This window comes from Ornithorhynchus anatinus, chromosome 5, assembly GCF_004115215.2.
Source record: "Ornithorhynchus anatinus isolate Pmale09 chromosome 5, mOrnAna1.pri.v4, whole genome shotgun sequence".
In the NCBI taxonomy this organism is placed as follows: domain Eukaryota; kingdom Metazoa; phylum Chordata; class Mammalia; order Monotremata; family Ornithorhynchidae; genus Ornithorhynchus; species Ornithorhynchus anatinus.
In genome coordinates, this window is record NC_041732.1 from 50,572,359 (window position 1) to 50,579,025 (window position 6,667).

The 6,667-nt window shown below is 60.0% G+C and overlaps 1 protein-coding gene across 2 annotated transcripts in view; it reads right to left on the reverse strand.

Annotated features, from left to right (window-relative positions):
- Positions 1–5,152, reverse strand: part of TLN2 (talin 2) — a 488,673-nt gene extending 483,521 nt beyond the window's left edge. For both annotated transcript variants that reach the window (XM_029064739.2, XM_029064741.2), the window contains exon 1: positions 5,083–5,152. The gene's annotated coding sequence lies outside the window, so the exon portion shown is untranslated. The remainder of the gene's footprint in view (positions 1–5,082) is intronic.
- Positions 5,153–6,667: the final 1,515 nt, after the last annotated feature.

The following is a 6,667-nucleotide window of genomic DNA, read 5'->3' on the forward strand; positions in this document are numbered from 1 at the left end:
CTTCTCTTTCAGAGCATTTTATGGTCCCTGCTGGGTTCCCCCAAGATGAAGACCCAAAGTGCTTAAAGCACTGCAGTGCTATGGCATCGTTTCAGAAAGATGCAAAATAAGCGCCTGGCACATTTCTGCGTGCACAGCACATACAGGTTGGGTTCCTCCCAAAGCCTCAGCATGCCCAAAACTATTTCGTGGCGACCTTCAGCAAAAAAAACAACGTGGACACTCGGGGTCTTTCCAACCAAATGATCCATTTTTCTCCCCTTTCTGGGATCCCCTCCTCCCCAACACAGCTTACCTACTAAGCAGATGTCTTAATAATAATAATGATGACTGTATTTAAGTGCTTACTATGTGCCAAGCACTTTTCCAAGCACTGAGGTAGATACAGGGAAATCAGGTTGTCCCACATGGCTGGGGCTCCCAGTCTCAATCCCCATTTTACAGAAGAGGTAACTGAGGCACAGAGAAGTGAAGTGATTTATTTGCCTAAAGTCACACAGCTGACAAGGGGTGGAGCGAGAATTATCACCCATGACCTTGGACTCCCAAGCCCGTGCTCTTGCCACTAAGCCACGCTGCTTCTCTTGTGCCTTGTCCATTCGACCCAAGCCACCCTAGCCACCTTGTAATAATAATAATAATGGTATTTGTTAAGCGCTTCCTATGTGCCGCACACTGTTCTAAGCACTGGGGTAGATACGAGGTAATCAAGTTGTCCCATAGGGGACTCACAGTCCTAATCCCCATTTTCCAGATGAGGTAACTGAGACACATAGGAGTGACGTGACTTGCCCAAGGTCACACAGCAGACAAGCGGCGGAGTCAAGATTAGAACCCACATCATCCGACTCCCAAGCCCATGCTCTTTCCACTAAGCCATGCCACTTCATAATCTTGGGATCTTGAGCACCTTATGTTCTCCTCCTCTCCCAGGGATTTGGGATTTTCCAGCTCCCTAACCCCTCCCCTCTGCCCACCACTGAAGACATCCGACTTGTCCTTTCCCAAGCACTTAGTACAGTGCTCTGCACCCAGTAAGCGCTCAATAAATACGACTGAATGAATGAATCCCAGCCCTCTCCCTCTGGCCAGCTGCACTCAGCTGGAACACAATGTTGGGTAAAGCCCCCCCGAGGCAGATGGGGTGGTCCCCTCTGGGTGCCCCCCTCGACCCTGGGGTGCCCGGGGTGGCATCTTACGGATCGGGGGGTGGCAGGGAGAGGGCGGGAGCAGGCACATGCCCGGAGCAGGGTGGGGAGCCCCGGGGTTGCAGGGCGCACACAGCTGGTTCCCGCCGGGACCCCGTGGGCATCGGGGTGGGCACCGAGGGGGAGGAGGGAGCGCCGCCCTGCCCATCGGCCCCCGTCATTCATTCACTCAATGGTATTTATTGAGCGCTTACTATGTGCAGAGCTCTGTACTAAGCGCTTGGAACGTGCAATTCGGGAACAGATGGAGACAATCTTTCATTCAATAGCATTTATTGAGCATTTACTATGTGCAGAGCTCTGTACTAAGCGCTTGGAACGTGCAATTCGGGAACAGATGGAGACAATCTTTCATTCAATAGCATTTATTGAGCGCTTACTATGTGCAGAGCTCTGTACTAAGCGCTTGGAACGTGCAATTCGGGAACAGATGGAGACAATCTTTCATTCAATAGCATTTATTGAGCATTTCCTATGTGCAGAGCTCTGTACTAAGCGCTTGGAACGTGCAATTCGGGAACAGATGGAGACAATCTTTCATTCAATAGTATTTATTGAGCATTTACTATGTGCAGAGCACTGTACTAAGCACTTGGAATGTACAAATCGGTAACAGATAGAGACAGTCCCTGCCCCATGAAGGGATCAAAGTCTAATCGGGGTAGACAGATGGCAGAGCAAAACAGAACAAAAACAAGGCAACATCATCAAGATAAATAAAATCAAGGGGATACACACCTCATGAACAAAATAAATAGGGTTATAAATTCATTCATTCAGTAGTATTTATTGAGTGCTTACTATGTGTAGGACACTGTACTAAGCGCTTGGAATGTGCAATTCGGCAACAGATGGAGACAATCATTCATTCAATAGTATTTATTGAGCATTTAGAGCACTGTACTAAGCGCTTGGAATGGACAATTCGGCAACAGATAGAGACCGTCCCTGCCCCATGAAGGGCTCAAAGTCAAATGGGGGGGAGACAGACGGCAGAGCAAAACAGAACAAAACAAAAACAAGACAACATCATCAAGATAAATAGAATCGAGGGGATGTACACCTCATGAACAAAATAAATAATATATACAAATGAGCACAGTGCTGAGGGGGAGGGGGAAGAGCAGAGGGCGGAGGGGGAGCAGAAGGAAAGGGAAGGCTCAGTCTGGGAAGGCCTCCTGGAGGAGGTGACCTCTCAGTAGGGCTTTGAAGAGGGGAAGAGAGCTAGTTTGGCAACCCCCCGCCCAAAAGATGATGCCCACCTCGGGGACCCCCAGGTGCTAGCCACCCCCCACCCAACCCGCACGGGGAGCCGGAGCCGGGGGAGCTGGGGGTTGCGCGGGACGCTCTGCCAATGGGGTGGGGGGAACGGGGAGCCCCGGTCCGCTGCCAGGACCGGACGGAGGGAAGGAATGCCGGCCAACCCTCTGCCACCTTGTGCCACCCGTGCCCACGGCCTGTCCTCCAGTACAGCCCCTAAACCGAGGGCAGCGGGCACCGGGCAGCACAGGATCAGACTGTGAGCCCGTCAATGGGCAGGGACTGTCTCTATCTGTTGCCCATTAGTCATTCATTCAGTAGTATTTATTGAGCGCTTACTATGTGCAGAGCACTGTACTAAGCGCGTGGAATGGACAGATCGGTAACAGATAGAGACAGTCCCTGCCCTTTGACGGGCTTACGGTCTAATCACGGGCTTACAGTCTAGTCTGTCCATTCCAAGCGCTCAGTACAGTGCTCTGCACATAGCGTGGCTCAGTGGAGAGAGCCCGGGCTTGGGAGTCAGAGGTCACGGGTTCGAATCCCCGCTCTGCCGCTTGCCAGCTGTGTGACTGTGGGCAAGTCACTTCACTTCTCTGGGCCTCAGTTATCATCTTGTCCGTAAAATGGGGATGAAGACTGTGAGCCCCACGTGGGACAACCTGATTACCTTGTATCTCCCCCAGCTCTTGGAACAGTGCTCTGCACATAGCAAGCGCTTAACGAATACCAACATTAACAAATCCCAAGTCACTTCACTGGGCCTCAGTGAGCTCATCTGTAAAATGGGGACGAAGACTGGGAGCCCCACATGGGACAACCTGATGACCTTGTATTCCCCCCAGCGCTTAGAACAGTGCTTCGCGCATAGTAAGCGCTTAACAAATACCAACATTATTATAGTAAACACTCAATAAATACTGTCGAATGAATGACACCACCGGGCAACACAGGATTAGACTGAGCCCGTCAATGGGTAGGGACTGTCTCTGTCGCCGATTTGTCCATTCCAAGCGCTTAGTCCAGTGTTCTGCACATAGTAAGCGCTCAATAAATACTAGTGAATGAATGACCACCGGGCAGCGGGCCCAGGTCCAAGCGCTGAGTCCAGTGCTCTGCACATAGTAAGCGCTCAATAAATACTAGTGAATGAATGACCACCGGGCAGCGGGCCCAGGTCCAAGCGCTGAGTCCAGTGCTCTGCACATAGTGGGCGCTCAATAAATACTAGTGAATGAATGACACCACCGGGCAGCGGGCTCAGGTCCAAGCGCTTAGTCCAGTGCTGTGCACATAGTAAGCGCTCAATAAATACGACTGAATGAATGAAAGGGACCACGGGGCACCGACCACCGGCTGGGACCAGGCAACAGCGGGCATCGGGCAGCAGCGGGCACCGTGGATCAGGCAGCAGCGGGCACCGTGCACCAGGCAGCAGCGGGCATCGGGCAGCAGCGGGCACCGTGCACCAGGCAGCAGCGGGCATCGGGCAGCAGCGGGCACCGTGGATCAGGCAGCAGCGGGCACCGTGCACCAGGCAGCAGCGGGCATCGGGCAGCAGCGGGCACCGTGCACCAGGCAGCAGCGGGCACCGGGCAGCAGCGGGCACCGGGCAGCAGCGGGCACCGGGCAGCAGCGGGCACCGGGCAGCAGCGGGCACCGGGCACCAGGCAGCAGCGGGCACCGGGCAGCAGCGGGCACCGGGCAGCAGCGGGCACCGTGCACCAGGCAGCAGCGGGCACCGTGCACCAGGCAGCAGCGGGCACCGGGCAGCAGCGGGCACCGTGCACCAGGCAGCAGCGGGCACCGTGCACCAGGCAGCAGCGGGTACCGTGCACCAGGCAGCAGCGGGCATCGGGCAGCAGCGGGCACCGGGCAGCAGCGGGCACCGTGCACCAGGCAGCAGCGGGCATCGGGCAGCAGCGGGCACCGTACACCAGGTAGCAGCGGGCACCGGGCACCAGTGGGCACTGAGCAGCAGCAGACACCGGGCACCGGGCACCAGCGGGCACCGGGCAGCAGCGGGCAGCAGTCGACGGGGTCCCTCCAGGCCCAGCTGCCGACCCGATGCCCCCGATCGTCGGAAACCACCCCGGAGCCGGCGAGGGAACCGAGCACCGCAGCGCCCCCCGTTTACACCGCGAGCCGGTCCTTGCGCGGGGACCGTCCCGCATCCAACCCTCCTCCGGAGCTCCCACTCCGCGCGCAGCCCTGCACGCGGCGCTTAAAACGGACAACGGAGGGACACCCTCCCTGCCCGACGACCGTGCCCGGTGCCCCACCTCCCTTCCCGGCGCTCAGCCCAGCGCCCCGCACCCCGGCAGCGCTCACTAAATAGCGCCGAATGCATGCGTCAACGGAGTAGGTTGCGCGCCCCCCCCCCCCACGCGAGGGCACCTCGGCGGGCACGGGACAGGTGCCTAATTTCGAGGGAGAAGACGCACGCAGCTCGGTGCGGGTGGAGGTGGACGGCGATTTAAAAAAAAAAAAAAAAAAAGAGGATTTTCCCGGCGTTGGGAAGGGGGGGGGGGGGGCGATGGCACGGTTGGGCCGGGCGGAGAGGCGTCCCATAGAGGTGCGGGGGGTGCAGGGGGTGCAGGGGGTGCGAGCTTACCGGCGGAGGCGCCTGGCGCCGCGTCCCTGCTCCCGCGCGGGCTCCGGGCAGCCTCCCCTGCTCGCGCCCGCGCTCGCGCCCGCAGGCGCGAGACCCCAGCGGCGCGCGCACGCCCGCGGCGACCCCGGCGCGCGCACGCCGCCCCGTGGGGGTCCGCCCCCCCTCCCCTTTTTTCCGCCCCCCCTCCCCGCTCTCCCGCGCAGGCGCGCCCAGAGCCAGCCAGCCCGGGGGCGGGGCCGGCAGGGGGCGCGTCATCAGGCCGGACCCCCGCCGCCCCGCCCCCTCTCCCCTTGCCCTCCTTTTGCTCTCCCTCCTGGGCTCCCCCGCGGTGCTCCCCTGCTCCCTCCTTTCTCCACCCTACGGTGCTCCCCTCTCCTCTCCCCCCCTCCAGTGCTCTCCTTTCCCCACCCTGCGGTGCTCCCCTGCTCCCTTTCTCCACCCCACAGTGCTCCCCTCTTGTCTCCCCCTGCGGTGCTCCCCTGCTCCCTCCTTTCTCCACCCTGCGGTGCTCCCCTCTCCTCTCCCCCCTCCAGTGCTCTCCTTTCCCCACCCTGCGGTGCTCCCCTGCTCCCTTTCTCCACCCCACAGTGCTCCCCTCTTGTCTCCCCCTGCGGTGCTCCCCTGCTCCCTCCTTTCTCCACCCTGCGGTGCTCCCCTCTCCTCTCCCCCCTCCAGTGCTCTCCTTTCCCCACCCTGCGGTGCTCCCCTGCTCCCTTTCTCCACCCCACAGTGCTCCCCTCTTGTCTCCCCCTGCGGTGCTCCCCTGCTCCCTCCTTTCTCCACCCTGCGGTGCTCCCCTCTCCTCTCCCCCCTCCAGTGCTCTCCTTTCCCCACCCTGCGGTGCTCCCCTGCTCCCTTTCTCCACCCCACAGTGCTCCCCTCTTGTCTCCCCCTGCGGTGCTCCCCTGCTCCCTCCTTTCTCCACCCTGCGGTGCTCCCCTCTCCTCTCCCCCCTCCAGTGCTCTCCTGCTCCCTCCTTTCCCCACCCTGCGGTGCTCCCCTGCTCCCTTTCTCCACCCCACAGTGCTCCCCTCTTGTCTCCCCTGCGGTGCTCCCCTGCTCCCTCCTTTCTCCACCCTGCGGTGCTCCCCTCTCCTCTCCCCCCTGCGATGCTCCCCTGCTCCCTCCTTTCTCCACCCTACGGTGCTCCCCTCTCCTCTCCCCCCTCCAGTGCTCCCCTGCTCCCTCCTTTCTCCACCCTGCAGTGCTCCCCTGCTCCCTTTCTCCACCCTGCAGTGCTCCCCTGTTCCCTTTCTCCACCCCACAGTGCTCCCCTCTTGTCTCCCCCTGCGGTGCTCCCCGCTCCCTCCTTTCTCCACCCTGCGGTGCTCCCCTCTCGTCCCCCACCCTGCAGTGCTCCCCTGCTCCCTCCTTTATGCACCCTGCGGCGCTCCCCTCTCCTCTCCCCCCTCCAGTGCTCCCCTGCTCCCTCCTTTCTCCCTCCTTCAGTGCTCCCCGCTCCCTCCTTTCTCCACCCTCCAGTGCTCCCCTCATTCCCCCCCCAGTACTCCCCTGCTCCATTTCCCCACCCTCCAGTGCTCCCCTCGTTCCCCCCCTCCAGTACTCCCCTGCTCTCTCTCCACCT